Source organism: Amia ocellicauda, chromosome 2 (assembly GCF_036373705.1).
Source record: "Amia ocellicauda isolate fAmiCal2 chromosome 2, fAmiCal2.hap1, whole genome shotgun sequence".
NCBI lineage: Eukaryota > Metazoa > Chordata > Actinopteri > Amiiformes > Amiidae > Amia > Amia ocellicauda.
In genome coordinates this window covers 59,741,730-59,754,776 of record NC_089851.1, presented here as the reverse complement: position 1 = coordinate 59,754,776, position 13,047 = coordinate 59,741,730, and the positions used below count along the sequence as shown (strand labels likewise).

Below are 13,047 nucleotides of genomic sequence, written 5' to 3'. Positions count from 1 at the left end.
CGCTGACTTCTATAGGGGGCTGCGTGAACTACTGAAGTAATGCTGTAGAGATAAGTGTCCTTAAACTGGGAAATGGAAATAAGGATTAAGTAAGCATCACTCATTGAATAAATGCATCACAGTGTCTCTGTCAGCCTGTACAGCAGCGCATGTTTGCCGTAGCCAACATTTATTCAGTGCCAAATTTCCTTGCACAAAGCCATAGCAGATTCTCAAGCCCTCCCATGTTGTTGATTATCTTGTATCCATGTATTAAGAATAATGGTAATGCTTTATTTTAAGTGTCCATTATAAACAATCTATTAACATGTTATGTTATTATTATATGATTAATTTTACAAATTATAAATATATTAGACATTTTTAAACTTTTTTGCTATAATATGTTTTAAGGTATTTAATAACATATTCAATAAAGGGTATAATAACATGACATTTGCACACCGATATCAATCTATTATCATTAACTGCCATGCCAGTTAATTGCTGCTATTATCCATCCATTTTTGAAACCAGTTATCCTGGCGAAGGTCGCCGAGCACTGATCCCGGCAGGCAAAGGGCACAAGGCAGGAATACACCCAGGACGGGACCCCAGTCCATCGCTGGGCAACACACACACACACACACACACGCAGACACACCCACATACAGGGCAATTTAGAGAAGCCAATTAACCTAACCCACATGTCTTTGGACGGTGGGAGGAAACCCACGTGGACACGGGGAGAACATGCAAACTACATAGTATAGCAAAAATGTTTAAATAAAAATGTCTAATATATGTATAATTTGTAATAATCATATAACAATAACATAATCAATAATTTGTTAATAGATTGTTTATAATGGACACTTGTTAGCATAATAACTAATGTATGTTATCTATCTGTATGTAATGCTGTTGTCCTATAAGTCCTTACATTTGTAAACAGGGATTTTTGAAATAACCATTACTTATTTTGTGAAAAAACAGGGAAACAGAAATAAGGAATGAGTAACTATTACTTATTTCTCCAGAAATAAATAAGTAAACTTTACTTATTTTGCAGAAAAAAATAAAACAGTTTATTATTAATATATTGAGGAAACAGTGAAAAAAATAACCATTACTTATTTTTTGAAAAATAAGGAATCTACTTCATAGAGGTTCTGAAATCAGCATACTTCTCATGGCAGGAAAGGAAACTGGAAGCCTTTTGACACATTTCTTGACTTTGATTGAAGATTTTCCAGTATTTTAATCAGACCTCCTGCCAGAATATATTCTGCAGTGGGTTTCAGAATGGGCTGCCAAAACTGCGTAATCTCCTCCACCAACCTTTCCTGGTTTTCCTTTGTTTGGTAAAACTGCATTTATGGAAGATACCCTTACAAAAATAAAATATTTAAAAATATATATTATTCTGAAATATGAAATGTATTTTAATGTATTAATATGTTTTATAAATGTGCATACCATTTTATAATATATGGTGAAAATATACTTTTAAATATCAATTGCAGTTTTAGTATGTCACTTGATACAGAAATATGGTCAAATACACTATATTATACAATACAAATATTGCTTAATATAACTTAAGTATATTCAGAATTATATGTAAACTTGTTTTTAATATATCTATAATTATATGCAAATATACTGTAACATCTACACATGTATTTTATACTAAATATATAAAAATGCATACATATATGTCCCCTTATAATATACATTTAGTATACTGCTAAATACACAACAATCTCATATTGCATGTATTGTATACTGTGAATATATTAGACTGCAAAAATGTTGCATTCTAAATATACTGGTAGAATATATTTGGATAAACTTCCAAACACATGTATACATGAAGTGTAACTTAAAACATTGGGATACTTCAATACTTTAATAGATTTCACTTGGTACTCACTTGGTGTTTGACCCCCTTTTGCCTTCAGAACTGCCTTAATTCTACGTGGCATTGATTCAACAAAGTGCTGAAAGCATTCTTTAGAAATGTTGGCCCATATTGATAGGATAGCATCTTGCAATTGATGGAGATTTGTGGGATGCACATCCAGGGCACAAAGCTCCCGTTCCACCACATCCCAAAGATGCTCTATTGGGTTGAGATCTGGTGACTGTGGGGGCCAGTTTAGTACAGTGAACTCATTGTCATGTTCAAGAAACCAATTTGAAATGATTCGACCTTTGTGACATGGTGCATTATCCTGCTGGAAGTAGCCATCAGAGGATGGGTACATGGTGGTCATAAAGGGATGGACATGGTCAGAAACAATGCTCAGGTAGGCCATGGCATTTAAACGATGCCCAATTGGCACTAAGGGGCATAAAGTGTGCCAAGAAAACATCCCCCACACCATTACACCACCACCACCAGCCTGCACAGTGGTAACAAGGCATGATGGATCCATGTTCTCATTCTGTTTACGCCAAATTCTGACTCTACCATCTGAATGTCTCAACAGAAATCGAGACTCATCAGACCAGGCTTGTGCAAATTGTAGCCTCTTTTTCCTATTTGTAGTGGAGATGAGTGGTACCCGGTGGGGTCTTCTGCTGTTGTAGCCCATCCGCCTCAAGGTTGTACGTGTTGTGGCTTCACAAATGCTTTGCTGCATACCTCGGTTGTAACGAGTGGTTATTTCAGTCAAAGTTGCTCTTCTATCAGCTTGAATCAGTCGGCCCATTCTCCTCTGACCTCTAGCATCAACAAGGCATTTTCGCCCACAGGACTGCCGCATACTGGATGTTTTTCCCTTTTCACACCATTCTTTGTAAACCCTAGACATGGTTGTGCGTGAAAATCCCAGTAACTGAGCAGATTGTGAAATACTCAGACCGGCCCGTCTGGCACCAACAACCATGCCACGCTCAAAATGGCTTAAATCACCTTTCTTTCCCATTCAGACATTCAGTTTGGAGTTCAGGAGATTGTCTTGACCAGGACCACACCCCTAAATGCATTGAAGCAACTGCCATGTGATTGGTTGGTTAGATAATTGCATTAATGAGAAATTGAACAGGTGTTCCTAATAATCCTTTAGGTGAGTGTATAGGGCATGTATTACAGATTCATTCAAAAAGGTCTCACTTTAGATTTGAGGAAACACTATTTACTTGTATCAGCGGTCATTCATTTGTCATTAATAGTTCTTCCAATTTCCGACCTTTTAGTTCCAGAGACCAATGTTTTGGTACCAGCTAAAAAAAACAAAAACAAATGTACATTAATTGGACAAATATGAAATAAATAGTTACATGTAAAATACGGCCCAATATACAACGCTACAATTATTACAATTTACTTGCACTGTAATTACACGGTAACAAGAGTGAATTGACCAAGTAGGTTGTGTATAGTTAATTCAATTATTAAATACTAGTATGGATGATGTATGATTACAGAACGAGCTTACATACACTAAACAAGTAGTATGGCTTATTTACATGTAGTGTGTGTTTTTTACTTTACATATTCATGTAAAATGCTGCCAACCTTTGTGATGTTACCGATGACCTTAAACTCACCCCTTCTTAAAGTGTAACCACATGTGGTGATCAGGTGAGGGTCTGCCTCAAGCAGTTGTTTTGTTTCTTACGCCTGGGTGTAGGTACTGGGGAATGCGAGAGTCCTGGCACCGTGGCTTAGTTGGTCAAAGCGCCTGCCTTGTAAACAGGAAACCCTGGGTTTGACTCCCAGCAGTGCTTTGGTTTACGTTGGCATAGGCAATGGAAAGGAAGTTTCTAAACGCTCAATACATTTTTGCAAGATGGCCGTCCGCAGCAAGCAGCTTAAGGTTACTGTAGCCGCAGTCTGGCAAGCTGACCGCCAGAAGTAGAAACAATAACAAGGGGCGGGGGGAAAAGTGGGCCGTCCCTGGGTGGATTCGAACCACCATCCTTTTGGTTAATAGCCAAACACGCTGACCGATTGCGCCACAGAGACAGACGGAGGTGTTGTGGTTGCTGCAGTCGTGCAGTTCCTTCACAGTTGCCAGAAATCATTTCCAGCACACGATTTTCTTTGTCGTTGAATGCAACATACGTGACCATTGGGGGAGCGATAGCAAGCAAGAGAGTTAGATATCGAGAGTCATAGATAGATAGCTAGATAGATAGATAGATAGATGGATGGATGGACGGCAAGGCAAGCATCTGATTGACAGTGGTCCGTGATCTGCTGTTATGCTACTATGCTACTGACCATTGGGGGAGCGATAGCAAGCAAGAGAGTTAGATATCAAGAGTCATATATATAGATAGATAGATAGATGGATGGATGGCAAGGCAAGCATCTGATTGACAGTGGTCCGTGATCTGCTGTTATGCTACTATGCTACTGACCATTGGGGGAGCGATAGCAAGCAAGAGAGTTAGATATCGAGACTCATTGATAGATAGATAGATAGATGGATGGACGGCAAGGCAAGCATCTGATTGACAGTGGTCCGTGATCTGCTGTTATGCTACTATGCTACTGACCATTGGGGGAGCGATAGCAAGCAAGAGAGTTAGATATCGAGAGTCATAGATGGATAGCTAGCTAGATAGATAGATAGATGGATGGATGGACGGCAAGGCAAGCATCTGATTGACAGTGGTCCGTGATCTGCTGTTATGCTACTATGCTACTGACCATTGGGGGAGCGATAGCAAGCAAGAGAGTTAGATATCGAGAGTCATAGATAGATAGCTAGCTAGATAGATAGATAGATGGATGGATGGACGGCAAGGCAAGCATCTGATTGACAGTGGTCTGTGATCTGCTGTTATGCTACTATGCTACTGACCATTGGGGGAGCGATAGCAAGCAAGAGAGTTAGATATCAAGAGTCATCGATAGATAGATAGATAGATGGATGGATGGACGGCAAGGCAAGCATCTGATTGACAGTGGTCCGTGATCTGCTGTTATGCTACTATGCTACTGACCATTGAGGGAGCGATAGCAAGCAAGAGAGTTAGATATCGAGAGTCATAGATAGATAGATAGAAAGATAGATGGATGGATGGATGGACGGCAAGGCAAGCACCTGATTGACAGTGGTCCGTGATCTGCTGTTATGCTACTATGCTACTGACCATTGGGGGAGCGATAGCAAGCAAGAGAGTTAGATATCGAGAGTCATAGATAGATAGATAGATAGATAGCTAGCTAGATAGATAGATAGATGGATGGATGGACGGCAAGGCAAGCATCTGATTGACAGTGGTCCGTGATCTGCTGTTATGCTACTATCAGCAGCAACAGTGGCAGATTTGGCGCCGTGGCTTAGTTGGTTAAAGCGCCTGTCTAGTAAACAGGAGGTCCTGGGTTCAAATCCCAGCGGTGCCTTAGACGGGCTTTCTGTGCTCCTTGCGAAGCTTGTGCTTCCGCTTTGTCGACCATCAGTTTTAGCAAGATAGGCTTATCGTAAAGCCATCAGAGGACGTAATGAACCGGAAAGCCAACTGGACAGACGCCGGTTTGTAAAGAAGAACCAGAACCCAAAGGACACGCGCTACGCGCACCTAACGGCCAACGTCCAATTCCCATTGCCGCCCCTGGACAGTCGCAACAGGGAGCTTGTTACTCCCGTCAACCTTACGTTTTCACCTCTGTGTGCTTCCTTTGTTGCAGCCTGCATCCAGATTTTGTTTTGTTTTGTTTTGTTTTGTTTTGTTTTGTTTTGTTTTGTTTTGTTTTGTTTTGTTTTGTTTTGTTTTGTTTTGTTTTGTTTTGTTTTGTTTTGTTTTGTTTTGTTTTGTTTTGTTTTGTTTTGTTTTGTGCCTTACTCCTGAGTGTAGGCACTGGGGAATGGGAGAGTCCTGGCACCGTGGCTTAGTTGGTCAAAGCGCCTGTCTTGTAAACAGGAAACCCTGGGTTCGACTCCCAGCAGTGCTTTGGTTTACGTTGGCATAGGCAATGGAAAGGAAGTTTCTAAACGCTCAATACATTTTTGCAAGATGGCCGTCCGCAGCAAGCAGCTTAAGGTTACTGTAGCCGCAATATGGCAAGCTGACCGCCAGAAGTAGAAACAATAACAAGGGGCGGGGGGAAAAGTGGGCCGTCCCTGGGAGGATTCGAACCACCATCCTTTCGGTTAATAGCCAAACACGCTGACCGATTGCGCCACAGAGACAGACAGAGGTGTTGTGGTTGCTGCAGTCGTGCAGTTCCTTCACAGTTGCCAGAAATCATTTCCAGCACACGATTTTCTTTGTCGTTGAATGCAACATACGTGACCATTGGGGGAGCAATAGCAAGCAAAAGAGTTAGATATCGAGAGTCATAGATAGATAGCTAGCTAGATAGATAGATAGATGGATGGATGGACGGCAAGGCAAGCATCTGATTGACAGTGGTCCGTGATCTGCTGTTATGCTACTATGCTACTGACCATTGGGGGAGCGATAGCAAGCAAGAGAGTTAGATATCGAGAGACATTGATAGATAGATAGATAGATGGATGGATGGATGGATGGCAAGGCAAGCATCTGATTGACAGTGGTCCGTGATCTGCTGTTATGCTACTATGCTACTGACCATTGGGGGAGCGATAGCAAGCAAGAGAGTTAGATATCAAGAGACATAGATACATAGATAGATAGATGGATGGATGGATGGACGGCAAGGCAAGCATCTGATTGACAGTGGTTCGTGATCTGCTGTTATGCTACAATGCTACTGACCATTGGGGGAGCGATAGCAAGCAAGAGAGTTAGATATCAAGAGTCATAGATAGATAGATAGATAGATGGATGGACGGCAAGGCAAGCATCTGATTGACAGTGGTCCGTGATCTGCTGTTATGCTACTATGCTACTGACCATTGGGGGAGCGATAGCAAGCAAGAGAGTTAGATATCAAGAGTCATCGATAGATAGATAGATAGATGGATGGATGGACGGCAAGGCAAGCATCTGATTGACAGTGGTCCGTGATCTGCTGTTATGCTACTATGCTACTGACCATTGAGGGAGCGATAGCAAGCAAGAGAGTTAGATATCGAGAGTCATAGATAGATAGATAGATAGATGGATGGATGGATGGACGACAAGGCAAGCACCTGATTGACAGTGGTCCGTGATCTGCTGTTATGCTACTATGCTACTGACCATTGGGGGAGCGATAGCAAGCAAGAGAGTTAGATATCAAGAGTCATAGATAGATAGATAGATAGATAGATGGATGGACTGCAAGGCAAGCATCTGATTGACAGTGGTCCGTGATCTGCTGTTATGCTACTATGCTACTGACCATAGGGGGAGCGATAGCAAGCAAGAGAGTTAGATATCAAGAGTCATCGATAGATAGATAGATAGATGGATGGATGGACGGCAAGGCAAGCATCTGATTGACAGTGGTCCGTGATCTGCTGTTATGCTACTATGCTACTGACCATTGAGGGAGCGATAGCAAACAAGAGAGTTAGATATCGAGAGTCATAGATAGATAGATAGATAGATGGATGGATGGATGGACGGCAAGGCAAGCACCTGATTGACAGTGGTCCGTGATCTGCTGTTATGCTACTATGCTACTGACCATTGGGGGATCGATAGCAAGCAAGAGAGTTAGATATCGAGAGTCATAGATAGATAGCTAGCTAGATAGATAGATAGATGGATGGATGGACGGCAAGGCAAGCATCTGATTGACAGTGGTCCGTGATCTGCTGTTATGCTACTATGCTACTGACCATTGGGGGAGCGATAGCAAGCAAGAGAGTTAGATATCAAGAGTCATAGATAGATAGATAGATAGATAGATGGATGGACGGCAAGGCAAGCATCTGATTGACAGTGGTCCGTGATCTGCTGTTATGCTACTATGCTACTGACCATTGGGGGAGCGATAGCAAGCAAGAGAGTTAGATATCAAGAGACATAGATACATAGATAGATAGATGGATGGATGGATGGACGGCAAGGCAAGCATCTGATTGACAGTGGTCCGTGATCTGCTGTTATGCTACTATGCTACTGACCATTGGGGGAGCGATAGCAAGCAAGAGAGTTAGATATCAAGAGTCATAGATAGATAGATAGATAGATGGATGGACGGCAAGGCAAGCATCTGATTGACAGTAGTCCGTGATCTGCTGTTATGCTACTATGCTACTGACCATTGGGGGAGCGATAGCAAGCAAGAGAGTTAGATATCGAGAGACATTGATAGATAGATAGATAGATGGATGGATGGATGGACGGCAAGGCAAGCATCTGATTGACAGTGGTCCGTGATCTGCTGTTATGCTACTATGCTACTGACCATTGGGGGAGCGATAGCAAGCAAGAGAGTTAGATATCGAGAGACATAGATACATAGATAGATAGATGGATGGACGGCAAGGCAAGCATCTGATTGACAGTGGTCCGTGATCTGCTGTTATGCTACAATGCTACTGACCATTGGGGAAGCGATAGCAAGCAAGAGAGTTAGATATCGAGAGTCATAGATAGATAGATAGATGGATGGATGGACGGCAAGGCAAGCATCTGATTGACAGTGGTTCTTGATCTGCTGTTATGCTACTATGCTACTGACCATTGGGGGAGCGATAGCAAGCAAGAGAGTTAGATATCGAGAGTCATAGATAGATAGATGGATGGATGGATGGACGGCAAGGCAAGCATCTGATTGACAGTGGTCCGTGATCTGCTGTTATGCTACTGACCATTGGGGGAGCGATAGCAAGCAAGAGAGTTAGATATCGAGAGTCATAGATAGATTGATAGATAGATGGATGGATGGACGGCAAGGCAAGCATCTGATTGACAGTGGTTCCTGATCTCCTGTTATGCTACTATGCTACTGACCATTGGGGGAGCGATAGCAAGCAAGAGAGTTAGATATCGAGAGTCATAGATAGATAGATAGAAAGATAGATAGATAGATAGATAGATAGATAGATAGATAGATGGATGGATGGACGGCAAGGCAAGCATCTGATTGACAGTGGTCCGTGATCAGCTGTTATGCTACAATGCTACTGACCATAGGGGGAGCGATAGCAAGCAAGAGAGTTAGATATCGAGAGTCATAGATAGATGGATGGATGGATGGATGGCAAGGCAAGCATCTGATTGACAGTGGTCCGTGATCTGCTGTTATGCTACTATGCTACTGACCATTGGGGGAGCGATAGCAAGCAAGAGAGTTAGATATCAAGAGTCATAGATAGATAGATAGATGGATGGATGGACGGCAAGGCAAGCATCTGATTGACAGTGGTCCGTGATCTGCTGTTATGCTACTATGCTACTGACCATTGGGGGAGCGATAGCAAGCAAGAGAGTTAGATATCGAGAGTCATAGATAGATAGATGGATGGATGGATGGACGGCAAGGCAAGCATCTGATTGACAGTGGTCCGTGATCTGCTGTTATGCTACTGACCATTGGGGGAGCGATAGCAAGCAAGAGAGTTAGATATCGAGAGTCATAGATAGATTGATAGATAGATGGATGGATGGACGGCAAGGCAAGCATCTGATTGACAGTGGTTCCTGATCTCCTGTTATGCTACTATGCTACTGACCATTGGGGGAGCGATAGCAAGCAAGAGAGTTAGATATCGAGAGTCATAGATAGATAGATAGATAGATAGATAGATAGATAGATAGATAGATAGATAGATAGATAGATAGATAGATAGATAGATAGATGGATGGATGGATGGACGGCAAGGCAAGCATCTGATTGACAGTGGTCCGTGATCTGCTGTTATGCTACTATGCTACTGACCATTGGGGTAGCGATAGCAAGCAAGAGAGTTAGATATCAAGAGTCATAGATAGATAGATGGATGGATGGATGGACGGCAAGGCAAGCACCTGATTGACAGTGGTCCGTGATCTGCTGTTATGCTACTATGCTACTGACCATTGGGGGAGCGATAGCAAGCAAGAGAGTTAGATATCAAGAGACATAGATACATAGATAGATAGATGGATGGATGGATGGACGGCAAGGCAAGCATCTGATTGACAGTGGTCCGTGATCTGCTGTTATGCTACTATGCTACTGACCATTGGGGGAGCGATAGCAAGCAAGAGAGTTAGATATCAAGAGTCATAGATAGATAGATAGATAGATGGATGGACGGCAAGGCAAGCATCTGATTGACAGTAGTCCGTGATCTGCTGTTATGCTACTATGCTACTGACCATTGGGGGAGCGATAGCAAGCAAGAGAGTTAGATATCGAGAGACATTGATAGATAGATAGATAGATGGATGGATGGATGGACGGCAAGGCAAGCATCTGATTGACAGTGGTCCGTGATCTGCTGTTATGCTACTATGCTACTGACCATTGGGGGAGCGATAGCAAGCAAGAGAGTTAGATATCGAGAGACATAGATACATAGATAGATAGATGGATGGACGGCAAGGCAAGCATCTGATTGACAGTGGTCCGTGATCTGCTGTTATGCTACAATGCTACTGACCATTGGGGAAGCGATAGCAAGCAAGAGAGTTAGATATCGAGAGTCATAGATAGATAGATAGATGGATGGATGGACGGCAAGGCAAGCATCTGATTGACAGTGGTTCTTGATCTGCTGTTATGCTACTATGCTACTGACCATTGGGGGAGCGATAGCAAGCAAGAGAGTTAGATATCGAGAGTCATAGATAGATAGATGGATGGATGGATGGACGGCAAGGCAAGCATCTGATTGACAGTGGTCCGTGATCTGCTGTTATGCTACTGACCATTGGGGGAGCGATAGCAAGCAAGAGAGTTAGATATCGAGAGTCATAGATAGATTGATAGATAGATGGATGGATGGACGGCAAGGCAAGCATCTGATTGACAGTGGTTCCTGATCTCCTGTTATGCTACTATGCTACTGACCATTGGGGGAGCGATAGCAAGCAAGAGAGTTAGATATCGAGAGTCATAGATAGATAGATAGAAAGATAGATAGATAGATAGATAGATAGATAGATAGATAGATGGATGGATGGATGGACGGCAAGGCAAGCATCTGATTGACAGTGGTCCGTGATCAGCTGTTATGCTACAATGCTACTGACCATAGGGGGAGCGATAGCAAGCAAGAGAGTTAGATATCGAGAGTCATAGATAGATGGATGGATGGATGGATGGCAAGGCAAGCATCTGATTGACAGTGGTCCGTGATCTGCTGTTATGCTACTATGCTACTGACCATTGGGGGAGCGATAGCAAGCAAGAGAGTTAGATATCAAGAGTCATAGATAGATAGATAGATGGATGGATGGACGGCAAGGCAAGCATCTGATTGACAGTGGTCCGTGATCTGCTGTTATGCTACTATGCTACTGACCATTGGGGGAGCGATAGCAAGCAAGAGAGTTAGATATCGAGAGTCATAGATAGATAGATGGATGGATGGATGGACGGCAAGGCAAGCATCTGATTGACAGTGGTCCGTGATCTGCTGTTATGCTACTGACCATTGGGGGAGCGATAGCAAGCAAGAGAGTTAGATATCGAGAGTCATAGATAGATTGATAGATAGATGGATGGATGGACGGCAAGGCAAGCATCTGATTGACAGTGGTTCCTGATCTCCTGTTATGCTACTATGCTACTGACCATTGGGGGAGCGATAGCAAGCAAGAGAGTTAGATATCGAGAGTCATAGATAGATAGATAGATAGATAGATAGATAGATAGATAGATAGATAGATAGATAGATAGATAGATAGATAGATAGATAGATGGATGGATGGATGGACGGCAAGGCAAGCATCTGATTGACAGTGGTCCGTGATCTGCTGTTATGCTACTATGCTACTGACCATTGGGGTAGCGATAGCAAGCAAGAGAGTTAGATATCAAGAGTCATAGATAGATAGATGGATGGATGGATGGACGGCAAGGCAAGCACCTGATTGACAGTGGTCCGTGATCCTAACCCTAACCCTAACCCTAACCCTAACCCCTAACCCCTAACCCTAACCCTAAAATATAATTAGCCCACAATTTAACTAGGCACTCAAACCAACCTCTAAACCCAATCCCTAAACCTAACCATTATTCAAATGTAACCCTCAATCCTATCCCCAATAATCAATTTCACAACTTAGCCTTAAATTTATTCCCCATAACTTATTTCCCCCCCAAAACAAAACCCAGACTCCCTTAAAAACCTAGGTAATAGACTTCCAGACTCTATAATTAAATTTTAATCCCAATTCCATACATTCCCCTTACTTTTAAGACGTATTCTTGTACATACAAACTTCACATCATTCAATTACACCACATCTCATCCCACTGAATTACCTTAACAAAACAGACTATAGAACGAATACTTTCGGATGCATCTTTTAAGGACACAACAATAGCCTCAACACCTGTGAGTGCCAGTGCACTTGAGGATGTCAGAGGAACCAAAGGTTTGATTCACCTGACAACCTCAATAACCTATTTTTTTAAACCTAACCCTAACCCTAACCCTAACCCTAATGACCTGTGGCCCCATGCCATGCAGAAGTCCACAGCTATGCGTGTCAGCATGCCCTGCTCCTCATCCCCAATGTGTCACTTGTAAGAACTGTGTAAAAATCGACAGAGAACGTGATCAGCAAAGAAACACAATTCTCCTGAGAACGACAATCATCGTGCCGATCGTAATCTCAGTGCATACCTGGATGCCCAACAAGCCAAGCCAGTGGTTCCCAAGCGTTGTAATGCCACCGCACACTTTGCTGGGACCAAAAACCTTTGCGGCGCACCAACATGAAAAAAAAAAAGGATTTACTAGGTATTGTCTAACCTGAATGGCAACAGGGTGCTAAAACTATTATCACACATTGCACATTGCATGTTAAAGTATGTCAGTAAGGGAGTAATTAAAAGTGCAAATGTGTGAAGTGCAAGGAGTGACCTTTAGTGGTTAGGTAAAAAAGTAGACAGACAAACTAAATAATTACTTGATACAAAACATTTATTTAGTGCAGACAGACCAAGACCAGACACAATAAACTATTCGCAGTAAATATAAATTCACAGCGAAATAGGTTCAGTTCACAATATCCTATAACAAGCTCTATTCA

At 42.4% G+C, this 13,047-nt stretch overlaps 4 non-coding genes across 4 annotated transcripts; 2 read left to right on the top strand and 2 right to left on the bottom strand.

The window, feature by feature from the left end:
- Window positions 1-3,881: 3,881 nt before the first annotated feature.
- On the bottom strand, window positions 3,882-3,955 carry trnan-auu (transfer RNA asparagine (anticodon AUU)). Its single transcript has one exon. It is a non-coding gene; the product is annotated as a tRNA-Asn (tRNA).
- A 1,315-nt stretch (window positions 3,956-5,270) lies between these two features.
- Window positions 5,271-5,344, top strand: trnat-agu (transfer RNA threonine (anticodon AGU)). Its single transcript has one exon. It is a non-coding gene; the product is annotated as a tRNA-Thr (tRNA).
- Window positions 5,345-5,819: 475 nt separating this feature from the next.
- Window positions 5,820-5,893, top strand: trnat-ugu (transfer RNA threonine (anticodon UGU)). The gene has a single exon. It is a non-coding gene; the product is annotated as a tRNA-Thr (tRNA).
- A 164-nt stretch (window positions 5,894-6,057) lies between these two features.
- Window positions 6,058-6,131, bottom strand: trnan-auu (transfer RNA asparagine (anticodon AUU)). The gene has a single exon. It is a non-coding gene; the product is annotated as a tRNA-Asn (tRNA).
- Between the last annotated feature and the right edge of the window lie 6,916 nt (window positions 6,132-13,047).